The sequence below is a fragment of the Canis lupus genome, chromosome 21, assembly GCF_048164855.1.
Source record: "Canis lupus baileyi chromosome 21, mCanLup2.hap1, whole genome shotgun sequence".
Classification (NCBI taxonomy): Eukaryota; Metazoa; Chordata; class Mammalia; order Carnivora; family Canidae; genus Canis; species Canis lupus.
The window spans coordinates 40,232,555-40,260,292 of NC_132858.1; the positions used below are offsets into that span (position 1 = coordinate 40,232,555).

General features: G+C 39.2%; 1 protein-coding gene and 1 long non-coding RNA gene across 2 annotated transcripts in view; one reads left to right on the forward strand and one right to left on the reverse strand.

The window, feature by feature from the left end:
• Positions 1-2,822: 2,822 nt before the first annotated feature.
• On the forward strand, positions 2,823-20,578 carry LOC140613054 (uncharacterized). Its single transcript, XR_012014164.1, has 2 exons — positions 2,823-2,922; positions 20,234-20,578. It is a non-coding gene; the product is annotated as an uncharacterized lncRNA (long non-coding RNA).
• The window catches only part of ORC5 (origin recognition complex subunit 5), a 131,880-nt gene continuing 114,076 nt past the window's right edge, over positions 9,935-27,738 (reverse strand). The window contains exons 15-16 of the transcript XR_012014162.1: positions 26,956-27,040; positions 9,935-10,315 (exon numbers count right to left, since the gene is read on the reverse strand). The gene's annotated coding sequence lies outside the window, so the exon portion shown is untranslated. The remainder of the gene's footprint in view (positions 10,316-26,955; positions 27,041-27,738) is intronic.

The following is a 27,738-nucleotide window of genomic DNA, read 5'->3' on the forward strand; positions in this document are numbered from 1 at the left end:
TCATGCCTAACATGAATTTATATTATTGAAACTAAGAAACTAGGCCCTGTATCAGGGAAGAGAATGTTCATTGGTCCCACTCATGGCTCTTTTCACCTCCCCACCCTCAGACTGGAAGAACCAAAGAGTTTTGCTGCTGGTAATCTGGGAGTGATGGTAAGGGTGACCTATCCATGTCTATAGCTAATCAAAAACAGGTACAAAATCCCATCAAATGTTACCTACCGTTTTTAGAAGAGATTTTATTAATTTTTTTAATTGACAGAGAGAGACAGAAGGAGCACAAGCAGGAGGAGTAGCTGGCAGAGGGAGAGGGAGAAGCAGGCTTCTTGGGAAGCCGGGAGTGAAGTAGTAAAAGAAACTAAGAACAAATATTTTTTGCAAAGTTCAAGAAAAAGGTGGCAGAACAGATGTAAAGAGATAGGGCAATGGATAGAGAACTACATATTTGGATTCCCTTCAGTTTTTTAAATTTTTTGGTTGTTTGTTTTGTAAGAGGGAATCATAAGGAATGGAATTCCCTATTGACTATTTTTGGCTATTAACTAACTGTGTGTCTTTATTCACATTTTTAAAAATAGCTTTTTTTGAAATATCAGTCACAGATCATGCATTTTGCCACTTTAAAGCATACAATTCATTGGGTTTTAGCATATTCACAGAGTTCTGCAACATCGCCATTATTTAATTTCAGAATATTTTCATCGCCCAAAAAGAAATGGCATAGCCACTATCAGTAACTCCCCATCACCTCTTCCCCACCCTTGCAACCACAATATACTTTCTGTTTCTGTGTATTTGTCTATTCTGGACACTTTCTGTAATGGAATATTATAATATTTGACCCTTTGTAACATAATAATCTCCCTTAGCATAAGGACTTCAAGGTTCGGTGCACCTGATGCCCACTGTTAAGTGTCCAACTCTTGATTTACTGCGGCTGCTTTGAACATTCATGTACAGGACAGGTGGTATCAATTCTCTAGAAGTAGAAATGCTGGGTCTTGTATTAGCTCTATATTTAACATTTAGAGAAACTGCCAAACTCCTGCACTATTTTACATCATCATCAGCAACATGTGAGAGCTCCAATTTTACCACATCTTCCCCAAAACTTGTTATATCGCTATTCTATATGCATCCTAATCATTTTGAAGTGGTATCTTGTGGTTTTGATGTGCATTTCCCTAAAATCTAATGCTGTTGAGCATTATTTCATGTGTCTGTTATCCATTCGTATATATTTTAGGAAAAATGTCCTTTAATATCTTTTGCCCATATTTATTTATTTATTAAAATATTTTATTTATTTATTCATGAGAGACACAGAGAGATTAGCAGAGACACAGGCAGAGGGAGAAGCAGGCTCCACACAGAGAGCAGGAAGTGGGACTTGATCCCAGGACTCCGGGATCACGCCCTGAGCCAAAGGCAGACACTCAACTGCTGAGCCACCCAGGTGTCCCCTTTGCCCATATTTAAATGGATTATTTGTATCCTTTGTCAGGCATATGGTTTGCAAACATTTTTTCCCATTCTGTGAATTGGGGAAATGTCTTTCATGAGAAAATTCCCTTCTGTTGTGTGTGTGTGTGTATGTGTATGTGTGTATCATGAAAGAGTATTGAAATCTGCCAAATGTTTTTTCTGGATTTGTTAAGATGATCATGTTTTTGTCCTCTATTTTATAATATGGCATATTATATTAATTGATTTTTTGTATATTGAACCAGTTTGCATTTCTGGGATAAATACCACTTGGTCATGTTATATAATCTTTTTATATGGGTTCAGTTTGATAGTATTTTGTTAAGGATTTTTACATATATATTCATAAGAGATATAGTCTGTAGTTTTCTGGTGACTCTTGTCTGGTTTAGCCATCAGAATAATCATGGCCTCTTAGAATAAGTTATGAAGTGTGCCCCTCCTTAATTATTGGAAGTTTGTGAAAGATTGGTGTTAACTCTTCTTTAAACAATTAGTAGAACTGACTACTGAAGTCACCTGCTCCTGAGATTTTCCTGGTAGGAAGTTTTAAACTTACAAATTCAATCTTTTACTTGTTCTGTGTCTTTTCAGATTCTCTATTCCTTTGTGAGTAAATTTCAAGTTTCTGTCTTTCTAGGAATTTGTCCATTTCATTTAAGTTACCTAATTTGTTAGCATGTCCTCTATATTCCATGCACAGTTTCAGACTCTAGGGATAAGGGGTGTGTGAGAGACAATACCTTGCCCTTATGGAGTATACACTCTCTCATAAGAGAGGTGGACAAGAAATATAAAAAAAATAAATCATATAATACATAATAAGATGTCAAAAAGAGTTTTGATTATTAAGTACAATTTAATAGATGATAGTTATCAACTGTTTGGATGTTATATTCCAATCATAATAAATTAATAAATGAGTATAACATGCTGATAGGATGCCTAGCAGGTTAAACACATTCTCATAATGAATTTCCTTTCATACATCAAACTCATATAATGAATGAATTTGCATATGTATTTTATTTTAAAAATTAAAGTGTGTCCACAAAGATATTCATTGGTCAGTTTAAACAATTCATTGAGAAGAGGGACAAATCAAGTCAAAACAGCTGTCTTCTCAAGTTGGCTAGGTGTTTTGGTGGCACTTAATCTCATTATACAGCTTCTGTGAGCATTTTATCAGTAGTCCCGTTTCAATTTAGTCAAAATGAAAGAGATCTAGCCTGACTGAATGGAAGGCCATCAACCTGATTGACTCCACATACTGTACCCCTCTGGGCAAGCCATTTGTGTTGTGTCATAATGGTCTATGATTCAGAGCTCACCTCAGCACCTTGGACAGCAGCACCTGGTTAAGTTCTCATGTTAGCACATGAATTGCTAAATTCTTTATTAAAACAATCTCATTATCCATAATAACACTATAAGGTAGGTAATATCATTTTTTCTGTATTTACAGATGAAACTGAGGCTTTGAGACATAGGTACAGAGTTAATAGGTGGCAGAGATGGAATTGAAACCCAGGAAATTTGATTCTAAGCCGAAGATTTTTACACTGTATTTTTCTGCCTCCCTTATAAGTAACATATTATATACGTAAAAAGTTCTTACTTTGTCAGAGGACATCACAGAGGACATGTTTTTCCCCAAATATTAGAAAACAACACAGTACAAATCTGCTTCACACATTACTAGTAAGTAAATGAATACAACCTCAAGTATGAGGACAATCTGTTGTCAGGCAACTTCTTGGCTCACTTCTATCTTAAAGCAAATCAAACACTATGTTTTGGTCAAGTGCATTGTGCTTCCATTGCCTGTGTAATTCACAATTACCATAATAAGGGCACTTGGTTCTCTCTGCACTATGACGAGGACATCGGAGGAGCTAGTTGGAGAAGTTCAGAAGCACGATCAGTCATTGTCTGGAGATTTATGATCCACATATAAGATAAACAGTCTGGTACACTCTGATTCTTTTACTGCTGAGCTGCACCATCTGTCTCCACCCAGGAATCTTAAAGATTTCTTAGATAACGTTGCAGGATCATCTTTTAAGAGGCATTGTCGGTGGCCCTCCAACCCATTGTGACTAAAGCAAACTTGATAGGAGGGTGCTAACCAATGAGTCTCGGAAATTAAAGGACTTAGTACAAATAAATATCCTATCCGTGAAAATAAGCTTTTATTAACAGGTGTAGCAAAGGGAAAAAGAAAGTGTATCTCACAATTTCTGAAGATTTAATTAGACATGCCAATACCTACTCTGGCTATAGATTTAAGATATAAAATGTAGGTTTTGACACAGTAAGACTGCCTTGCTAAAATAAACCATCACTGATTTAAATGATAGCATGAGAGCTGTGCTTAGCTACAGTGACAGAGATCGTGCTTACCAAATACTCAGTGGTCTTTCTATCGTAGTGCCTTTGAAAATTATTTGGCATAGCATTCTTAGGGTATGTTTTTCTAAAGATCAACCTACACCTTCATTATGTATTTTCCCATCCCCCTTGCAGTTAGATTAGGAATATATGAGTAAGTTGACCAATGGGCTCTGACTATATCCCTTCCAGGCTGAGGCATGTAGGAGCCTTCTCCATGTCTCCCTTCCCCAGCAGAGACAACCTTGGAGAGCATACACAGATCACAGATGTCCTAGAATATGGAGGCCAGCCTGGGCAACGCTGGGTTGTGATGAAAGTGAGAAAGAAACTTTTAATGTGTTAAGCCCCTGAGATTCAAAGTTATCTGTTGCAACTAATTACTCTGAATAATACAGCCATAAATATCAGATGGCATTGAGATATATCACCACTAGGGAAAGTCTTATTTTCACTACCAACCTGGGAATAAATCAGGAAAGAAGAGTTTCTCTTATTGGAGGAGTTAAAGTTTTGTAGCTAATCCACGTATTGTCTTTAAAAAGTTTGCTGATTGCAGGGGTCTTTGAGTGCTTTTTTTTCTAAAGATCAGCTTGTACCTTAATTATGTTGAGAGATATGCAAAATAAAGATCTCTGCCCCTGGATCTTGTTGTTTTTAGTATTATCTTAGTCTTATTAGCAGGTTGAAAGAACAATATCTAATTCCAGTATCCTGAGCTACCAATACCAGCAGTCTCCAGACCAGAGTAAGCTACCTCCCTGGCAAGAGCTTTAATGTCACATACTTCCTTGATCCATCTTTTGGGGCTAGGTATATCATATTAATTGCGTGGATTCGAATGCAGTATGGACAGGGTAGCCAGGAGAGAAGGGCAGAAGAACCAAGCTTTTAACAAGCTGCCATCATTAGCTATCTGTCTATGAAGAATTAATTTTATGGGGAAAATCTCATTGTTATTTCAGGAGGCATCTGTCATATTATTTTAGCTACAATAGATGAAACATAATGAAGCAATTGTTTGCAAGAAGGCCTTGGCCATAAGCTACTTTTGGTGACTCAGAACTGATTACATTATTCTAAGGGTTGTAAAAGACTATGGTGTATGTAGGAATACTGACTATAGGGATCCCTGGGTGGCGCAGTGGTTTGGCGCCTGCCTTTGGCCCAGGGCGCGATCCTGGAGACCCGGGATCGAATCCCACGTCGGGCTCCCGGTGCATGGAGCCTGCTTCTCCCTCTGCCTGTGTCTCTGCCTCTCTCTCTCTCTCTGTGACTATCATAAATAAAAAAAAAAAGGAATACTGACTATAACTCATCAAAGGAAATCATCTTTCATGAGATGTGATTAAGAAGTCTTGATCAAGAATATATGTCAACTTCCCATACCCACTCTAGATGGAGAAATCTCTATTTTTAAAGATGTCTCAAAATGGTTTCCCATTATTTACTGAAATTTTGTGTGTCTCCTTTTTTTTCCACAATGGCAGCCTTACTGCGCATTAGGGTATACAAAAAAAGGGACCCTGCCTCAGTATGACAACAATGAACAGGGAATCAGCAATTTTCCCAGGCTCAAGGGGAACTATGTGGAACTAAGTATTTCCCCATCCACAGGTTTCTGTCCTTGTAGAGGAACCATTGCATTACATTCTTGGACTCTCTCACCCCTTCTTCATCCCCAGGAAAGAACAAATTTCTTATGTGCTGTGAGACTTTAGGAACAGGAACTATGACTCTGTACGTTAGTCCCTCCTTTCTCTCTTTTCTTTCTAGGATTTTTCTGATTGCAGAGAAGATATGCCACAATGTAAACTTAGGGGTAAAGACTCTGCCCCTGCAGGGGGAGGTCATAGTTTTTCTATGCTACCTGTTAGGGGTGGAGAAATTGGTCAAGTTCTGAGATTTAGCATCAGGGAATCCTCTCTTGTCACATACCTAGGTTATATCCTTCAATTCAATGTTAGTCGGCAATAAACCTTATACTTTTATCTTCATTTGCCTGACTCCTTTATCTTCTGGTTCAGAACTTGGTATGAGAGGAAGAGGTATGCCAACTCAGGCCAGAAATCTACCTCCAAACTAGAGGAATGTGTGCGGAAGACAGTTTGTAAAGTCCCCAAAAAGGGCCTAAATGATTCTGATTAGCCAACTGAACCCAACTCAGTTGGGGCAAGGGATGATATGTAATTTCACATGAAGATAAAGTCCTATTTTATTGAACTCAGGGCGAAAAATCTTTTGGTCCTCAGGAAGGAACTAGAACCAGGAAATGCAAGCCCAAATGGAATCTTTTCCACCCCTTGTCTTGGCGTCTCTGTATACTTGCTTCATTCTTTCTCTGCTTCTCCAGACCATACAGTGGTGTGAGTGTGTGTGTGTGTGTGTGTGTGTGTATGTGTGTGATGGGGGTGTCCGCAATGATCCAATCAATTGTAACCACAAGGAGAAAAATCATATAGAACAATGTGTATATTGTATCAAGAAAGCAATAATGTAGGTTATCAAGTGTTAGGAATGGGAAACAGCTGTATGAGGTTTGAGGACAATAGTGTAAAACAGGTGGATGGGAGAGTGAGACTGGAAATTCAGTATTATAGCCTTGATAGTCTGTTCTGGGGGTACCTGTGGGATTTGTGGTCCTGTATTAGAGACCAGTCACCCCAGTCACAGTTGCCTCCCTAGTCATGGACAGCCCCTGACGTGCAGACATATAGCAGAGGCAGAGAGCTGAGCTTAACCTGCTATGCTTTGTCAGGTGAGTAAATCAGAGGAAGAGAAGATATTGATGGGATTTTGCAGAAATAGGTAAAACTACCTTTGCTCTCTTTTGGTTTTCACTTAAATCCACTCTTATAGAAGACCGTGATTTGCTCTTCCAATTTGGACCAAGAGCATGGCTTTCCAGGCTTGCTGTAGAATTCTCCCCCTGGAATTTCTTTTTTTTAGTGGGCACTGAATTAGTGGCATCATTTCTTACATCTGACAACCTCTCTCACATTACTTTTTATCTTATTTTCTCAGGATATTCTTTAGATGGAAAATTTTACATGTGAATTTCCCGAGACTCTGTATATCTAACATTGTCTTTATGTTACCACCATTGTTGATTGATAATTTGGATGTAGGATCCTAGCTTGAAAACTATTGTCCTCAGAATTTTGAAAACTTTGCTTTCATGCCAGTCTGACTCTTACTCCTCTATATGGTGACTTCTTTTTATTCCATGCAAGTATTTAGGATCTTTCCTCTACCCCTGAAGTCCTGAAATTTCACAATGGTATGTCTATTTGTGGGTCTTTATTCATGCATCCTTCTTGAAATTTGGTGAGTAAATTCACCCTTAATTTAAAATAATCCAACTCAGGGATGTCTGGGTGTCTCATCAGTTTAGCGTTTGCCTTTGGCCCAGGCGATTATTTTTTTTTTTTAATTCAACTCAGATGAATACTAATTTAATTTTAACATTATATAGGAACTTTACCCCAATACAATATCCCTTTCTTCCTTCCTGCTTGGGCTATTATTGCCACACAAAGTACATCTTTACATATTATAAGTCCAACAGTATAGTTTAATTAGTTATAAATGATTATTATTAATTATAGTTTTATGTGGTTACCCTTTAAAGCAGAAAGAGAAGAATTATGAGAAAGGCAATTTCAAATCTAAAGATTCATGTCTCTTTGGCTCTGACAAATTTTCTTCTATTATTTCTTTAATAGTATCTCCTTTTTTTCCTTGTTTTCTTTTCATAAAGTTCATATTAGTGAGATTTGTTGTCTCTTTGTAGCTTTGCTCTGCTATCTGAACTCTTCTGTTATTCAACCAACGTTTACTTCCTTTTTTTTTTGTTATTTCATATTTTATTGGACTGATGTACATTTCACCATTTCTGAAACATAAAGCTAACATAGAACTAAGAATGTAGGATAGTAAAGGTGGTGAAGCCATCCACAACTGTATTGAGTAAACTAGAAAGATAGCTGGAATCAAGGGAAAAATGTTTTTAAGTCTGAGGGGAGGTCCTTAGTTCCTAACAAAACCCTCCAAACTCTAATAATACAAAGGTCAGTTTATGGAAAAACTCCAAATTGCCCATTAGGCAGGAGAAATGGGCAGGATAGAAGAACGTGGGTTGTGGGGTCCACAGCAGGGATGGCTGGGCTGGAGGCTGCGGCTTCAGGCCTGGACTTGTAGGTAGGATCAGGCTGGAAGAAGTCTAGAGGGCAGGTTACTGCATTCATCCACAGCCCTGGCTTCCCTGTCAGTCTCTAGGATGTGGCTGCTTTCCTCAGATCAGGCAAAGTGTACTTTCTAAAACCTTTTGTTGTCTGTTCCCTTTCTTTCTTTCTTTCTTTCTTTCTTTCTTTCTTTCTTTCTTTCTTTCTTTCTTTCTCTTTCTTTCTTTCTTTCTTCTTTCTTTCTTTCTTTCTTTCTTCCTTTCTTTCTTTCTCTCTCTTTCTTTCTTTCTTTCTTTCTTTCTTTCTTTTTCTTTCTTTCTTTTCTTTCTTCTTTCTTTCTTTCTTTCTTTCTTCTTTCTTTCTTTCTTCTTTCTCTTTTTTAAAAAATATTTATTTATTTATTCATGAGAGACACACAGAGAGAGGCAGAGACATAGGCAGAAAGAAGCAGGCTCTGGTGGGGAGCCTGAAACAGCACTCCATCCCAGGACCCCAGGATCACGACCTGAGCCGAAGGTAGACGCTCAACCACTGAGCCGCCCAGGAGCCCCATGTCTGTTCCTTTTCTATAGTACTTTGTTCTTAATTTATGGATATATTTTATAAATTTAGTAAGTTAACTAGTAATACACGCTCCTGGGGCAAAACTCAATAGTTCAAAAAAAAAAAAAATGGATAGTGACAACTAAGCTCTCTCTCTCATTCAGTTCCCGGCCCTAGAGATGACTTTGTGAATAATTTGTTGTGAATCCCTCAGAGATATTTCAAGAGTTTTAAAAACATACCTACCCTTCAAGATACAGTCTCGAATCTCTCTGAAAATGTAATTTCAGTTTTGCTTTCCTTTTTTTATTCTTTCCTAAATTATCTCGTTTTTTTTTTTTTTTTTTAAGATTTCATTTATTTACTTGAGAGAGAGAGAGAGGGCTCACAACCAAGGGGAGGGGCAGAGGGAGAAGTAGACCCCTCGCTGAGCAGGGAGTCCCAGGAGGGGCTCTATCCCAGGACCCAGAGATCATGACCTGAGCCGAAGGCAGATGTTTAACTGACTGAGCTACCCAGGCACCCAATTATCTCGTATTTAGTGGATTTTCTCCTGTTGCAAGTGTTAGTATATTTTCTTGATATTCTAGTAGTAGAAAAGCTGCCCAGGAGCTGTGTTCACATGTGGTAACAGTGGTAGAGTCAACACGAAGGACTTGTTTGAGCGGTTGAGAGTTGGTCTCTGTGCTCATCAAATGACTAAATGGAGGGGCTACAAGCTGCCTGGCAGCCCTTGTCAGGCGGTCTCTGTTCTATGTGTTTACACAGACTTCAAATTAATGTCTGTTGCCCATCTCACTCCTCACTCCCACCTTCAACCCCTGCCAATTCCTTGACCCAGAGTTTCTCGGGGTTTCGCTCTGCAGTTCAGAGCTCTCCATGCTACTGTCCTTCTTTGCATTCACCCCTGGCCTCCACCAGTTTGTAGTCATCATGAGGCTCCTCCACCAGATGGAATCTCCCACCTGCTGGTGGTGCCCTCCAGTACCCGGGGCTTGGAAAAAGTTCTGGCCATTGGAAAATACTGCAGTGTAAGTGCCCCAGAGTAGCCTGTCAGGACATTTGTGTAGTAACGTAAAAGGATAGCCTATAGTGGGGGTGGGGGCTTCTCTATAGAAGGATATTTTTTTTCATGTGAAGAGATGAAAGTCTGTTCTTGTGGACTTGGAGACATATTTTGGGGGGAGCCCCAGAACACAGGCGGGAGAGGAATGCTATTTTTATTCATATGTTCCTACATCTTCTTCTACTCCCCATCTGGAAGTTTGGTATTTTCCTGAGAGACATCTGGCAGCCCTGTCTGTTCCAGGGCTCCTCATTAGTTTAAATTTTTTTTTGTTTTGTTTTTTATTCATGATAGTCACACACACACACACACAGAGGCAGAGACACAGAGGGAGAAGCAGGCTCCATGCACCGGGAGCCTGACGTGGGATTCGATCCCGGGTCTCCAGGATCGTGCCCTGGGCCAAAGGCAGGCGCCAAACCGCTGCGCCACCCAGGGATCCCTCCTCATTAGTTTAAACAACACAACAATTCACAGAACTTATTATTTCTTCCTTATAAATACAGCACCGTGCGATGCTTGCCACACTCTGGAGATGACCACGGCTCCATCTCCCTGGAACTAGCTCCCATTTCCTAGTTTTAGGCACGTTGTTCTCTTCTTCTGACAGGAGGGCCCGCACTCATCTAGGCTTCTAGCAACACTATAAAATTAGAAGGAAAAAAAACCTTCAGAAGTTGCAAAACAGATGATTAACAGTAATGCTGTGGCCTTCCTAAGTTAAGGATATCACGCTGTTTGCCCATTCACACATGCTTATTGATTTAATGTTTTGTAAATTTAGCTCTCTTGAGTCTGGGCTGATGTGTGGGTGCGTACACCAACCAGATTGATATTTGTGCCACAAGTGAGAAATAACTTGATAATTTATGAGCGGTGAAACCCAAAGTCGGACAGGTTTTCCCTCGGGGAAGGAAAAAACATATGCAGCTCATCGTAGACAACTCTCTTCTTAGGTTCTTTGGTTTTAAGGAAGTAGGAACTTTCTGGTGCAGTGGTCGAAGGGGAGTTATGTAGTCAGTCGGCCCACATTTTCTTTTTTGAAGTGGATCTGAGAGGAATGTGCCTGAGTGGCGGGGTTTCCTTCTTGCTTTCTCTCTGTATCGGTGTGGAGGCTGGTGTTTGCTAACCAGGACATCCTGGGAGTTCAGTGGCCACATCGAGGATGTCTGGGCATGGCTACCGAGTGATTGGCCAACGGAGATGCCACGCTGGGGGAGTAATTAGTAGGTTGGGTTCTATGCAATGTCTGATATGAGCCCCTGTCTTTCTTATATGCCTTGTGTTCAACAAAAGAGCTCTCTGGGTTCTTCTTTTAAAGTAAGGGAAATGGATTTGGTTATAAAGGGGCAAAGGAGGTTGCTTCATTGGAGAGAAGGGTATATATCAGTTGGGGGAGGAGAGATTGCTTGGAGATCCTCTTGGAAAATGCACTTCCCCCTTCCCCCAAATACGTATATTTGCATACACACTGCTTGCACAAGTATTCATGCTCACTTGATGGGAGGGATGGGGAATACTGAAGGCAAAAAAGGAGGAGCCAGCCAGTCCATCCCCTTCCCCAACAACCTTGCTCTCTTTTCACTTGGAGAGGTCCTTGGCAGCTCAAGGGCACCTGAGCCAGAACACTGATTTAAAATACAAAAGCTCGTGTCAAAAGTTCTTGACCTTCAGAGCAACATAGATCCCTCAGGGGCCATGCGCTTCGGTGCAAGACACAAGTGACTTTGGCCATCATGGAGGAGAGAGAGGGTTGGAAGTCAGGAAGGTGATTCAAAGGTTGAAGCTGAAAGGGGAAGGAGGCACAAGGGTAGGCAGGCAGTGGTCTGTGGTAGGTCTGGGAAATGGTCAGGCGCGTACTGTTGATTTGTTCATGAAAGCCCAATGCTGCTGCTTGGTTCTTACTCTCAGTTCAAGCTGGCAGTGCTCCCACCAACCAAATTCTCTTGTGTTCTGGGGCTTCTCTGCACATCATGTTGTAAGTGTCATGCGCTCACCCACGTGTACTTGCTGATGCGAAGTATGGGCCAAGACAGCCACAACCTCAGATCTCCTTAAGATGAGCTCTCTTCTACCTGCAGTCCTTACGAAGTTGCTGCTTGACAATCCCTCCAGAGTCTAAGAAGCCCCCCTGTTCAACAGAGAGTCTGGGAAGCACATCCCAGACTCTCTGTTAGGATCTAAAGACCCTAACATCTTTAGAAGTTTTGTCTATTTAAAAGAGGCTAGGAGGTGGCATCTTAAATTATTCTGAGGTTTTAAAAAGGATGACTCTTACAGGTCCATCCTAGATTTGATCTTTGCGTGGAAGCCATTTCTTAATGTGAGAATAGTTTGCTATCTTAAGAGACTGAGAAAATACATACTTTTATCTTCAAGTCTAAAGAGTCCTGGCTCCCTTACATTTCTTCAAATTTTGCTTGAAATCAAACAGTTGCTGTATTCATTTTTTATTTCTGCGTAACAAATTATTACAAACTTCGTAGCTCAAAGCAACACAAATTTATTATCTCACAGTTTCTGTGGATCAGGGGACCAGCATATTTCAACCATGTGTTCTGCTCATGGTCTTATAAGGTCAAGGTGCCAGCCAGCCATTCTTCTCTGGAGGCTCCACTGGATAAAGACCTGCTTCCACACTCCCTTGGTTGATAGCAGAATTGATATCATTGGGTTGTGTAATGGAAGTCCCACTTCTGGCTGCTTTCAGCTCTCAGGTCCTTGCCATGTGGCTCTTCCATGACCTCTCACACTTCAAGTCTCTTCTCGGAAAGGGACTCGCCTGATTAAGGGCTCATCTGTTTAGATCAAGCCCATCTACGATAATCTCTTGATTACCTGGAAGTTAACTGATTGGGGATTTTAACTACATCTGTGAAATGCCTTCTGCTATATCTCTTTCTGCTTTCCTAACCTAACCATGCATGCAACAGCAGGAGGTAGAGATCATGGGAACCATCTTAGGGTTCTGGGATCACAGCTCCTTTCTTGGGTTATTTTCCTTTTCCTGTTCTATTATAGGTAGCTAAAAAACCCCAAGCAGAACCATCAGTGCTCTTCATGAAAACTTCCTTAGCTAGATCATCAAGTTTATTACTAGATTATATTTTCTATTTTTCATGTTCTGATCCTACATAACAAGTGTCCTGTTTTTCTAGCTTCTAATAATAGTTCCTCTCTTTCCTTTAGGCTCTTACTGACAGCTTCCTTGAGACTTTTTAGACTTTTCCTAACACTCTCCTTGAGGCCCTTTAGTTTTCACTAACATTCTTGTGACCCTTGAGACCCTTCCAGCTTCCATGTGGTACCAAAGCCAAAGACATGTTTGGGGTTTCGCTAATAGCAGTCCCCAAATCAGACACAAGTACCAAAATCTGCATCAGCTGGCCACAGTGATATAGCAAGTCACTCTAAAACCTAATGACTTAACACAGCAACAATTGTGGGGGGAGGAGTTTGTTTTTTTTGTTTTTAGCTCTTGAATCTGCCAGGATAATTCCAGACATAAGTCTGTGTTTACTGAACCAATTAACACATAAGATGAGATGAGATTACTCTGTTAGCATAAAGTTCTCTGGTCTAGGAGTTCTACTTTTTTTGCCATTGAAAATCAGTTGTTTGGGCCAAACTCCCCACAGAGAACTAAAAAGCTGGAACACACACACGCACACACACATACACAGACACCAAGACAGTTAAGATGTATAGGGAAAATGTCTTAGGTAGAGGAAGGAAGCCCAAAGAGGTGATTCTAGCATTTGGTGCCACTATCCTTTCAAGAGAAAGAGCACTGTTATTACAAGCAGTAAATCAGAAGCTAAGCAGAACTTTTAGCAGACACAGGCCTATGGGGCAAAAGCTGAAGCTCAAGGGATGTCAGAGAAAAGGAATCTATTTCTAAAAGGATTCCATAGGACTATATATAAGAACTAAGAGTAGACCGGAAATAGATCGGTCATCCCAGATACTGACGTCCAACTTCATTCAAATCACTGTAATTTCTGGTCATAAGGTGATCTGGAGGCACTAGCTCAAGGTCCACTTCCAGAAGTAAAAGATCATATTCTTTGAAGGAAGATAACATTATGCAGAGCTTCGATTTCCTCTCCATTTTTATATATAGTGCCTGGTACCAAATCAAAAACATTTTGGGGGCAGCCTCAGTGGTTTAGTGGTTTAGCGCCGCCTTTAGTCCAGGACATGATCCTGGAGACCCAGGATCGAGTCCCACGTCAGGCTCCCTGCATGGAGCCTGCTTCTCCCTCTGCCTCTCTCTCTCTCTGTGTGTCTCTCATGAATAATAAATAAAATCTTAAAAAAAAAAAAAACTGGACACATGCTAGTTCACCAGCTTCTCCAATAAATTTCGTAAGATTAAAATCAGAGGGTATATTCCTTGACCACTGTGGAAATAAGTCAAATATCAATAACACCACCATGAAAAAAAAACTACAAAATTTCTGTACGTTTGGAACTTAATTCACTTCTAAATAACACATGTGATCCAAAGGAAGTTATAATGGAAATTAGAAAATACTTAATTGAATAATAATGAAAATCAGACATAGAAAGTTTGAATAATGAAACCAAAGCAGTGCTTGGAGGGAAGTAAATGGATGTCAATATATATATTAGAAAAGCAAAGGAGCTTCAGATCAGTGATTTAAGTATCTATCTGAAGTTATAAAATCAAAGGAAACCCAAAGTAAATAGAAGCAGGGAAATTATAACTCTGAGAGCAGAAATTGTTTAAGAAGAAAAATAAAGATTAACAAAGCCACAAAAAGCATTCCTTGGAAAGCCTAGGAAAACTAGTAATACTTTGACATGACTGATCAATGAAAAAGAGAAGGCACAAAAAATCAATAATAAAAATGAGAAAGAAATATTACCACTGGACCTTCTGACAATAAAAGAGATAATATAAAGATATTAGGATTATGATGAGAGATTAGAAAGTTTAGGTAAAATAGAGAAATTCCCAGAACACAGTTGCTACCACTGACAGCAAAAGGTAGAAACTGATCAACATTCTAAAATGTATATGGAAAGAATAATAACTGAGATAATCTCGATGAAAAAAGAACAGGGTTGGAGGAGCCAGATTACTGAACATCAAGATTTTTTTAAAAGATTTCATTTATTTATTCATGAGAGATACAGAGAGAGAGAGAGACAGAGATGGAGGTTCCCTGCGGGGAGGGAGAAGTGGGTTCCCTGTGGGGAGCTCGATGCAGAACTCGATTCCAGGACTCCAGGATCACAACTTGAGCCAAAGGCAGATGCTCAACCACTGAGCTACCCAGGTGCCCCTGAACATCAAGATTTGTTATAAAGCTACTACAGCGGAGACTGTGAGGTTGGCACAGGGATAGATTAGCAGACATGGAATGAAATAGAATCCAGCAAAAGGCCCATCAATAAGTGACACCTGATTTATGTGAAAGATGGCACAGCAGAGAAGGGAGAAGAGAGTTTTGTTGAGTCAGTTGGATATCCACACGAGAGAACACTGAAAATAAGATTCAGCTACTTTTAGACTGTAGGAAAATTTTCTAGGGATGCCTGGGTGGCTCAGTGGTTGAGCATCTGCCTTGGGCTCAGGGTGTGATCCTGAGGTCCTGGAATCGTGTCCCTCATCAGGTTCTCTGCGGGGAGCCTGTTTCTCCCTCTGCCTGTGTCTGCCTCTCTCTCTGTGTCTCTCATCAATCAATAAATAAAATCTTTAAGGGAAAAGAATTCTAGAAAAAAAAAAAGGAGAAAATCTTCATGGAGTCAAGTTGATAAAATTTCTTAAATGGAACACATAAATCACTAACCATTAAGGGAACAATGAATAAATTAGAATAAATTAGATGTAGGAACTCCCATTCCAAAAGGAAAAGACACCAAAAAGAGAGTGAAAGGCAAGCCACAGAGATTTTATATTTAGAATCTGAAAAACATATACAAAGGGCTTGTATCAACATTATATGTTCTCATTCATTTGGGGAATATAAATAATAGTGAAAGGGAAAATAAGGGAAGGGAGAAGAAATGTGTGGGAAATATCAGAAAGGGAGACAGAACGTAAAGACTGCTAACTCTGGGAAACGAACTAGGGGTGGTAGAAGGGGAGGAGGGCGGGGGGTGGGAGTGAATGGGTGACGGGCACTGGGTATTATTCTGTATGTTAGTAAATTGAACACCAATAAAAAAAAAAAAATAAAATAAAATAAAATAAAATAAAATAAAATAAAATAAAATAAAATAAAATACATCTTTTACTACAAAAAAAAAAAAACAAAGGGCTTGTATCCAGAATATGTAAAAATGTCTATAAATCCATAAGAAAAATACAGAAATCCTATAGAAACATATCCAAATGGCCAATAAATATCTGAAAAGATGCTCAATATTATGATGAATCAGGGAAATATGCAAACTAAAATCACAATGAGATACTACTACCCCACCACCAGAATGGCTAAAATTAAAAGACTGGAAATATCATTTGTTGGTGGGAATATGGGACAGCGAGTGGTGGTGGGAGTGAAACTGGTGCAACCATTCTGGGAAAGTGTGCATTACATGTACATCTATCTTATGACCCAACGAGTACTCTCCTATATTTATATTGAAGAGAAATATGTATGTATATGAGCCAAAAGACACAGCACCATTATCTGTAATAGCTAAAAATAAATAAATAAATAAATAGATAGATAGATAAATAAATAAATAAAAACCAAAGTTCCACTAACTGCCAAATGATAAATACCATGTGGTTGAATCATAGAATAAACGAGCACACAGCAATGACCATGCAAATGCTACTGCCACACAACACGGATCCACCTCACAAACATAATGTCAAGCAGAACCGTCAACTACCCCCACCTCGGCAACATACAGTATGTGATCCCATTTTCAGAAAGTTTGAAAACAGGAAAAAATCACCTTGAATGGTTATCTCTGGGGAGGACCGAGCCTCTACTAGCTCGGGGGAGGTCTATCGGAGGGTGGGTCTGTCCCCAGGCTCATGGAGCTTCCACAAGCACAAGTCAGCATTCAGCCAGACTCAGCAAACACTTTGCTAATCTCCAGAGTTTTCTCTGTGCAACTTCCTCCTCTTTGATATGCTGCTTCCCAAATTCTAGCCCCCCTAGCCTCCCAGAACTCCTCAGCAAGACCCTCAGACTCTGGGTTCCCTCTTGCTGAGCTAAGGACTGGAAACAGCCTCCAGGCAGGATGCTGAAGCAATTGAAGGGCTCACTTCATTTGTTTGCCTTCGTGGATCACAGTCTTGCAAGGCCTGTTACCCAATGTCTAAAAACCATACTTTCATCTTCGCTCCCTCGTTTTCTAGTTGTTTATGGCAGTACTGTCATTAAAGGAACAAGTGTTTGGATCCCATTCCTGGAAATTCTGATTCAGTAAGTCCAGAGTAAGGCCCAGGGATTTGCCTTTTGAAAAAAATATGCATCAGTGATTCTACAATGCAGTTCCCCAGTTGTCTATGATTAAGAAAAATAATAAGGCCATTGTCATTCATGACAGGCCTATGGTTCCCTATTTGAAATACTGCTGGTCACATTTATGTTGAAACATGTGCACACGGTGTGCATATTCAGTTAGCATACAATCATTTCAATGATTTTGCATTTATGTTTATGTTATTTTTTATATACATGTTATTTTCACTACACCGGACATTGTGAATCTACGAATTTGAACTATAAAGTGAAAATATGTTCACCACTTTAAAGTACAAAGTCAACTTGGCTTGATGTGCATGCCTAATTTTACAAATCATGTTGGATAGCCCTATATAGATGACATCTCTGTTCAAGGGTATTTGAGACTTATTGATCTTTAAAGAAAATTGCTGAGCCCACTTAAATTCAGAATCTGTAATCTATAGTAGTTCTTAGATTATGCAAACACACACTCTAATTTGCATACATATAAATTTTGAAATAATAGAATAGCATCGATAGCTAATATTTACTGAGCACTTATGTGCCAGGCACTGAACTAAATTCTTTATAATGATTTTATCTTTTGAAGCTCAAAACCACCATAAAATGTAGGTCTTATCATTATGTCCTTTTACAGAGCCTGTTATGTGGCCCAATGAGAAGGTGTAGAACCACAAACCAAACCAGAAAAATTCCCTCCAGTGTTTTGAAATAAGTAGATGAAACAGTGAAAGAATTTTAACCAAACTCTTTTCTCAGATTAATAGGATTTTAAAATAAACCTCTTTTATGGAAAGAAGTAGGGTAAAAAATAAAATTTGCAAATGGTAAGTTCCTTTCCCCCCTGAGTAAACAATGACCCCTCAAGTCAATATTTACTATTATTGATTGAAATCTAAACATACGGGGAGTTCAACTGAAAAAGGAAGTTTTGCCATATCAAAGAACTTTGAAGCAGATAAAGAAGAAAATGATTAATCCTGGAGGAATCAGAACTTTGATCCCATGTTTACCCTCAGGTGAATGGCAGCAGACGCTTTACCAAAGAAGAGTCATTAAAATGAAATCAGGGACTTCAGGAATCCCTGGGATCAATACATAGCTTTCTCCATTTTTGGAAAAGCCTGTCATCTGTCCCTGTGCAGTGTGGATGGGGTCTGTTCAGACATCTCTCCATACCTTACATTTTCTGCTCATTAAAGCCACAAAACTCAAGGTGGTTACCTGAACTAAAGCCACTGAACTCAAGATAGTTCAGCCATTAGGTCAGGAATTGTCCTATCTCCAAAATAAATATTATTAATTTTCACTAAAAACCTCAAGGCAGTCTATGTAGATGTGCTTCAGAGCCTACCATAAAAGGGAAGAGAAAGGGATATTTTTCCATTGCTTCTGTTTTTTTTTTCTTTGTCTAAGATATACAAACTTCCTCTCCTTTGTCCTTCCACACCCAGAAACATTTGCCTGTTTTCTAAAACTCAGTCTAAAGAAACTGAGGTTAATGAACTCCACATAAATGGAAATGATGTCCAGGTTTCCAGAGTGAACATTTAGGTTTGTTCATCTCCTCCACCTCTTACAGCAATTGCCAAGTGAGAGCTACACCAGCCCGGAGGCCTAATGAGCACCTGTTTCATTTACTAGGGATATAACTTGAGCTGCTGCAAAAATTGCTTTTGCAGAAAAGATGAGAAATGATAAACAAGCTCCTCTTCCCAGAAGCATAGTATCTTATCCATAACTACCACTTCATAAACAGATTCAATCCAATTCTTATCTTTTGGTGTCTCCAAGGAAAGCAGTTACCTGCCTTGGAAATAGTGTAGGAAAACATTCGATCTGGCTCAAACTGCTTGGATTTGAAATCCAAGACAACCACCTGCTAGCCGTGTAATCTGGGAAGTCACTTAGCCATCATGTGCCTCACTTCCTTATCTGGAAGGTGGAATAGTAATAGTGCCTATCTCACAGGGTTTTATGAGGATGAGTAGGCATTTTTTTAAAAAATAAAATTCAGCTTTATTTGATTGCTCCCATGGATATTGCAGGAATAAACTCTTCCAAGTATGTATCCATCTTATTTGAAATAAGATAGGTGATATCTGATAGGTTAAGAAATATCTAAATCAATCACATTTGCAATATATCCTAGCTAATTTCATTGAGCCTCAAGACCCCTTATAAATCCCTCCTATACACAGAATCTACCATGACTAGCCTTGACCGAAAGGACATCATGCCTTTTCCTTCAAATTCCCAAATTACTGTATCTGCTGCCTGGCTCAACCCTGTGGTTTATCACATACTGTCTTGTATTCTCAATTATACTTCTTTCATTTCTGCATCATCTTCCTAACAAGACTGTGAGCCATCAAAGGTGAGGGCTATGTTTAATAGTTCTTTGATTCCTCCCTTACACTTAGCATTATCCCCATTGTCATCACCATCGTATCTCTTATTTCTTCAGCTAAGACAATCTCCCAAAAGGGCTGGTGCTGAAGATTGCTGGCAGCACTCCCAATGGCTGGGGTAATAAGTTCTTCATTCCTGAAGGGGACCTGGATGATATATCAGAACATCCACTTTACTATCCAAGATAGTGGTTGGTATAATATCCACAGAAGGTAGAGCCAGACCTTCCCTCACTTGGGCAAATATTTCCTATCTGTCTCTTTGTGATATAGTTTGGTGCAGATTTTCCAAGGGGGATAGACTCGATGACTTCTGAAGGTTGGCCTTGTCTATTATCAGCATGTGAGTCAATGGCAGTTGAGAGGTTTCCTTGGGCAAACAGTTATTGCCCTTGTGAATCAGATTGTCAATGCTAAGAAAACATAGGTATCTGTTTGAGCAACCGCATTCAATTTACAGATCCAGGCAATTCCACGGATGATTCCTGTCCTCAAACTGAATCCAAGAGAAGCCGAAGAGCTCAGAGATGGCTTTGCAACTTTAAAAAACAAAACAAAACAAAAATAATGGGAAACTGAGAAATAGGAGGTGGTTGTGTCTGGGGTGGGTAGATGATAATGCGTGCTCTAAAGCTCCAAATTGGGATAGGCCGGTGAGAATTTTTTAGTTTAACTCTTTTTTCTCCCCAGCATTGCCCTGAACAGGTCACTGACTTTTCTGCCACAACCATGGGACCAATAAGAGAATATTCTGGAAGTTCTGAAGCTCAGGAGGTAAAGAACAGACAGCATAAGTGCAGATGAGTTGGCAAATCCCTGAGAAACCTGCTCCTCCTCAGTTTGAGCAATTGTAACATCTTTGGATAAAAGCAGTTCCTGGGAAGAGTGAACTTCCAAGATGGAAAGAATGATGGAGGAGTGGCTTAATCCTGAATGTCAAAACAAGGCCCTCTCCACTATGGGGCACTCCTCCTAAGTCACTTGGTATAATGCTCCCTATCTAATGCACTTGGAGAAACCCTAGGCAGGGCCTAATTGGCTTTTGTCTCTCTCTCTCCAGGTAAATAATCCTAGTTGAATATACTAGTCAGGGCCCCAGCAGGAAATGGTGGCATACTCAAAACGATGATTTGAGAAGACTTCAGTAATAAGACTATTTATAGTTATGTGGCCAACATACAGCAGTACTCAAGTGCTAGAAAAAGGCCAGGGAGTGGGAGAGGAGGTAGGAGGTCTCAGATTCATAGGGAGAAAGCCTTTTGAAGGGGTCTGTCTTGACAGGAGTTCTGACCTTCGGTCAAGGACACAGCCAACATCATAGAGAGAGAAGTGAGAGAATAAGTATCCTTGACTGCACATTCTTCCCTTCCACCATTCTCCTGTTGGGTCTCCCCAGTGGCTGAACCCAACAGGAAGCCAGAGGACGAGGGATCCTGTAGATGTCATCTGCACAGGTCAGGCTCAGGAACACTGAGCAGGGTGGGGATGGTGGAAAGTGGATCTAGAAGGGCAAACAGAAAACCTCCGAAACACCAAGGTAGCTGATAATCTCAAGGGACAAATAATGAGATATTTTGTAAGCATTTTAAACACTATAAAACGGGAGCAAATAATAAAAATCTTGCCCTCAAAAGAAAAAAAGGAGAATTTATGTAACTAAAAGATTTTTAAACAAATAAGTAAATAATATTTAGAGATATAAAGAGGAATATGGGAAATATGATACAGAAGAAAATAATTATGAAAAATAGGCAATAGAATATATTGTGATGGAGAATAATACAACAGATGGGCTTAATAGCAGAATGATTATAGTCAAAGAGCAAATTAGTGAGCTGGAAGATCAGGTCAAGGGACTCGTCTTGAAGTTATTTGGATGGGGTAAAAAGTTTAGGAGAATGAAAGAGAAGTTAAAAGACATGAAAAACATGTTAGTTTCCATCTGCTGGCAGTCCCAGATGAAGATAAGGGTTAAGTGAAAACAAGAATGTTTTTAGGAAATAATGCCCAAAAGTCTCCCCGAACTAAAGAAACCCCTAAAGGGGGCATGGGTGGTGCAGTGGGTGTGACTGCATCTGACTCTTGATTTCTACTCTGGTTGTGATCTCAAGATTGTGAGATCAAGCCCTGTGTCAAGCTCACATGGGGGCAAGAAGCCTGCTCAAGATTCTCTCTCTTCCTCTGCCCCCTATACATCCCCTTAAAAAAAAAAAATCTAAGACTCCAGAATGACAACATTGTTAATGCTGATTTAGAGCCCAGAAGAAAAAAGCCTATTCTAAACACATTATAGTGAAATTTTAGAACATCGAAGAACAAGAAAACCAGATTTCTCAACAGCAAAATTGTATAGAAGATAGATATATAATCTCATTATATACTAAAGTACTAAAAGAAAGCAATTTTTAATCTTGAGCTTTATATTAATTAATCTATCATTTAAATGTAATTGGAATAAACATATTCTCAAGTATGTCTCAGAAAGTTTACCATGCCAACATTTTGAAAGACCTCTTGGACTCTGCACTCCAACAAGAAGAGAAATTAATACAGGAAGAAGCAACAAGGTATGAAATGAAAGGATGAATAAAGAATATATTAGGATTTACTCTTGTTTAGTTAAGCCTTGCCCAAGACAAATTACAAAAAGTATATCCATAATAATCTGGAACTAAAATCTTAGCTGATACCCATAGGGTAGGGAAGGGGAAGGGGACAGGGAGGAGGAAATGATAGTATGCCAAAGTTCCTATCTTCTTCACAGGAACACATATTTTCTGATGACCTTTAGATACTGTTGGAGAAAAACAAGCATAGGCAAGATCTAATAATTGAGATCCTACCAACAGATAGATTCATGAATATAAGAACTTAATACATGATCTAGATAATATCACAACCAGTAGGAAAAGAATGAGTCATTTAGCAAATGGGAATGGAAGAACAGGCTCACTATATGGAGAAAAATAAGATTGGCTCTCTATACTATGTTAGTTAACATTAGGGCTGTAGATTTAGCTGTCTATATATTACTCTCCGCCACCAAAAAAAAGTGACAGTGTTAAATAAGGCATAAACTATTTCTCTCTCCTATAAGAGAAATCCAGAAGTAGGATGCAGGGCTGGTACTGGAACTCTGTAATTTCACCAAAGCCTTTCTAATTTACTGATCTGCCATCCTCAGCATGTGGCATCCAACCTCAAGATCCTTCTATGGCTCAATACAGCTACTGATACTCCAGTGTCATTTTAGCAGTCCAGGGTGGAGACAGAAAGATTCAAAGGGAGAAAAGAAGGGACATGTCTCCTCCATTTTAAAGAGTCTTCCCAGGAGTCTTTCACATACTTTTGATTATATCTAATTGCTGAGGACTAAGTCATGTGGCCTCACTTAACTGTAAAGAAATCTGGAAAATGTCTTTATTGTGGGTAGCAATATGCCCAACTAAAATTGAGGCTCCTAAAGAACAGAGGAGAATGAGTATTGAGAAGTAACTATTCAATACTGACTACAAAATAATAAGCTCCAATGTGATTAAAGATACAGAGTCAATTAAATAATAGGATAAGATGAGGGCACTTGAGTGGCTCAGTTGGTTAAGTGTCTGCCTTCAGTTCAGGTCATGGTCCCAGTGTTCTGGGATCAAGTCCAGAGTCACTCCCTGCTCAGCAGGAAGTCTGCTTCTCCCTCTCCCTCTGCCCCCTTGTGCATTCTTTCTCACATATATAAATAAAATCTTTAAAAATAATAATAATAAAATAATAAGATAAAATATAGAAGAATATCTTTGCGATATTGGAGCAGTGGGAAGAAGGTGAGTATCAGAAACCAAACATAAAAAACCCAAATCGTAAGAGGAAAATGGATGGATTAAAGTACAGTAAAATAAAGATTCTTCCTAAATGAAAGGCACTGTCGGTCAAATTTTCCATGGAGGGGAAATAAGATATTTGCAAGAAACCAACAAGTATTAATGTCTAGAAAATACAAAAACTTTTCAAATTATCAAGAAAAAAAAAGATAATTTAGCCAATGGAGAAACCAGATGGTTATTAAATACATGGAAAGATCCTCAACTTTAGTCGTGGGCAGCAATATGCTAAACATAACAACAATGAGATAATTTTTTGTACATTAGAATGGAAAATATTAAAAAAGTGTCATTAAGTGCTGCTGCTGATGTTGGGAAAGAGGATTCCTTGCCCACAATTGGTCCAATGATTCTGGAAAGCAACCTGGAGGTACTTATTGATACTTAACATTTATGGTCTGGGTCAGGGATGAGGTATTCACCAGAAAGACACTCTGGGAGCACTGATTTCTTCATTCACAAACATGGTGGGACATTGGAAAATGTCAGTGAGCCAGGGATCAGTTCCTAAGACTGGTAATAAACTGTAATGTTAGGTTAGGACACTGGCCGATGACAGACAAAGAAGGGTGAAAAAAAAGCAGCTGGACTGGAACAATTATACTTGACACCAAGGACTAAGGTTGTGACCATCTTCCCTGTGCTTCCTTCTGTCCCCTTACCCCAAAACACCACACGACCCACTCTCTCAGCCCTCACCAACTCTATCTCAAGTACAGAAGGCCAAATTCATTCCCAAAACCCTACAAAGGGAGGTCCTTGAATGACAGTACAGCCTAACAGAACCAGAACTCAGAGATAACACATAGAGGCTAAAAAAAACCCTGTTGTGTGGAACGAAACAAACCAGATGAACTTATTAGCCACAGTAAATTTAAAGTCAGAAACTTAGCTTTAATCACTGAAAAGGGTAGACTGTCAGAGCTCAAAGAACCTTATATATTACCTGATTTATAAATCCACTCAGTCATCCATTCATTCAATTTTCTGAACACATACAATATTCCAGGTACAGTGTTAGGCTCTGGCGATTCACTGATGAATCAAAGCTCATTGCTCCCTGGCCTTTACCAAGTTTCAGTCTAGTGGCAGATACAGTAAAACTCCTTCCTGTCTTTGAGCCTTCATCCTGCCTGCAAGAAACTTCAAATGAAAGTATCCTCTGAAATGTTCTCTAGGATGTAGCTGAAATGTTAGAAGCCGGTCCTAGCAACCCTTTCTAAATTGGACCCTGCCCCCAATACATACACGGGTATCCTCCCATCATAGCACCCCGTTCATATCCTTCATAGTAATACACTTATCACTTGTATTTAAATTATATATTCATTGACTTGCTTTGCTCAATATGTACAGTTTATAGATGGTAAACAGGTCCAGGACACACAGGAAGCTATTATCAGAATCAGGATTAAAACCCAAGCCACCTAAGTATACAGAAAAATTAAGAAGCTAGTAACTTCCCTGAATCTCAGTTTTCCAATCTACAGAATATGGTTGATGATCTAACTTACCATGGAAATCAGGCAAGAAAAAAGATCTAAGTAAAGAGAAAGTCATCCTATATTCATGGATTGTGACACTTAATAGTGTCACGATGGCAATTCTCCTCCAGATTCAACGTAACTCTTATTAAAATCTTATCTGACTTCTAAAGCAATTTTGAAAAAAAAAAGAGTAAGGTTAGAATATGCACACTTCCCATTTTAAACAGTATTGCAAAACTACAGTAGTCAAGTATAGACATAAGACATAGACATAGAGACCAATGGAATAGAACTGAGAATAGAGAATAAACCCATATTTTTACAGTCAATTGATTTTGACAAGGATGCCAAAATAGTTCAACACAGGAAAGAATAGTTTTTTCAACACACAGTGCTGAGACATTAGGTATTCACATACAAAGAATGAAGTTCGATTCCCACCTCATACCATATACAAAAATTGACTCACATTTTTACTTAGTAAAAGTTCAATGTTGAAACTATGAAACTCTTAAAAAAAACACGTAAGGGTAAATCTTTGTGACCTTGGACTGACCACTGCTTCTTAGATATGACACCAAAAGAAAGAAAATGATTGGATGTCCTCAAAATTAAAAACTTATACTTCAAAGGGCACTATCATGAAAGTGAAAAACAGCCCACAGAATGGGAGAAAATATTTGTAAATCGTGTATCTAATAAAAGCCTCGTATCCAGAGCATATTAAAAAAAAAAAACTCTTACAAGTCAGCAATAAAAAGATTGGCTTGGATCCAATAAAAAATTGGATTTTTTAAATCCAATTTTTAAAATGAGCACAGGATTTAAATAGAAAGTCCTCCAAAAAATAATATACAAACGGACAATAAGCACGTGAAAAGATGGTCAACATTATTACCGCAGGTTAGGATGGCTATAATAAAAAAGATGGACAGTCACAAGTGTTGAAGATGTGGAGAAACTAGAACCCCATATATTGCTTGTGAGAATGTAAAAACTGGCTCAGTTGCTTTGGAAAACAGTTTGGCAGTTCTTCAAGATATTAAACATAGAATTCCCATATGTCCCAGTAATTAAACTCCTAGGTATAGAATGAAGAGGATGAAAACACATATCCACACAAAAACTTGTACTTAAATGCTCATAGCAACAGTATTTATAATAGTCTGAAAGTGGAATGAACCCAAATGCTCATCAACTGACAGATGGACAAACAAAATGTTGTATACCCTTTCAGTGGACTAGTATTAGGCTACCACAAAGAATAAAGTATTGATCCATGCTGCAACATGGATGAGTCTTAAAAACATTAAGAACATTAATCTTAATCTTAAGATTAAGAACATTATTAAACATTATTGTAGGATACCATTTATATGAAATGTCCAGACCAGGTAAATCCATAGAGATAGAAAATGGCTTCGTGGTTGCTGGGGCCAGGAGAGGGGGGAATGAGGAGAAACCACTTGTGGGTGAGGGGGTTCTTTGGGAGGTGAGAAAAATGTTCTGGAATTAGACAGCAGTGATGGTTACACAACTTTGTGAATATACTAAGCCTCACCAAATTGTACATCTTAAAAGGGTGAATTTATAATATGTATAATATGTATATTTATAATATGTATATGTTTATTTATAATATGTATATATATACATATATAAACATATATGTATATATATTTATAATATGTAGATTGTAACAACGATAACATTTTAAGAATCTTTCTGAGTAGGAGTGCCTGGGTGGCTCAGTCAGTTCAACGTCGGGCTCTTGATTTCGGCTCAGGTCGTGATCTGAGGGGTCCTCAGGGTACTGGGATTGAACCCCGTGTCAGGCTCCATGCCCACTTTGAGTTTGCTTGAGAAATTCTCTACCTCTCCCTCTGCCCTCCCTCCTCAAATAAATAAATAAATCTTAAAAAAAAATTCTTTCTGGGTATAGTGCATATCAACTTCTCACTTTCCCCAACTCTGATGTTCTTGAACTTGCCTCACTCACCACCTCCCATCCCCCCCACCCCATCATCATGGGAATATCTAATAGGACACTCACGTTTGTATAAACCCTACTTCCTGGACTCCATCTGTTGGTCCCCATGAATCTCTAGGAATCAGGATACTTCTCCACGATTTTGAACCTGGGAACAGATAAAGAAACAGTCATTTCTTCATCAGTGTTAGAGGCTGTTAGAGCTAAGCCTGACTGGAAATTGGAAGCTGTTACATTGCATGGAAGGAAAGTCAGTCTGCAGTGAGAGGCAAATTAAGCTTATCTCAGAGAAGGGGCAGGAATGAAAAACAAAACATGTCCTGAGGGGCCTTCAGGTCCTGATTCCAGAGGTCCTAAGCGTGAGATACACCTGGAATCTTCCCAAAGTTCAGGGTGTCCAGTCTCCTTGGGTTCCATAAATCAGTAAGCTGTCTCTCTTCCTAAACTAGTTGTCTCTCTGGCCACACCATTATACTTTAATGCGGCTTATTGTGAATGACAAATGGATGTAGGGTATGAAAAAGAAAACAGTATTAAGAGCTAAGGGTTACGAAGGCCTTACTGTACGTCAGACCCCACTGCAAGTGTTGTACTGTCCAACGAGCTCAGCCCAACACAACAACCTTAGGAGGTAGGCTCTACTCCTATTCCCATTTTAACTATGAAGAAAGCAAGGCACAGAGAGGCTAAGAAGCTTAGCCAAGGCCACACAGGTAGTAATTAGCGACGTCAGTATCCTTAATCGTTGCACTCTGCGGCCTTATTCGGAGTAGAACACGGACTACGGGTAAGGCGTTATCATTACTTGGAAGAAATTAGCACGGAAAGTGTCCCAGTTGTGATTTA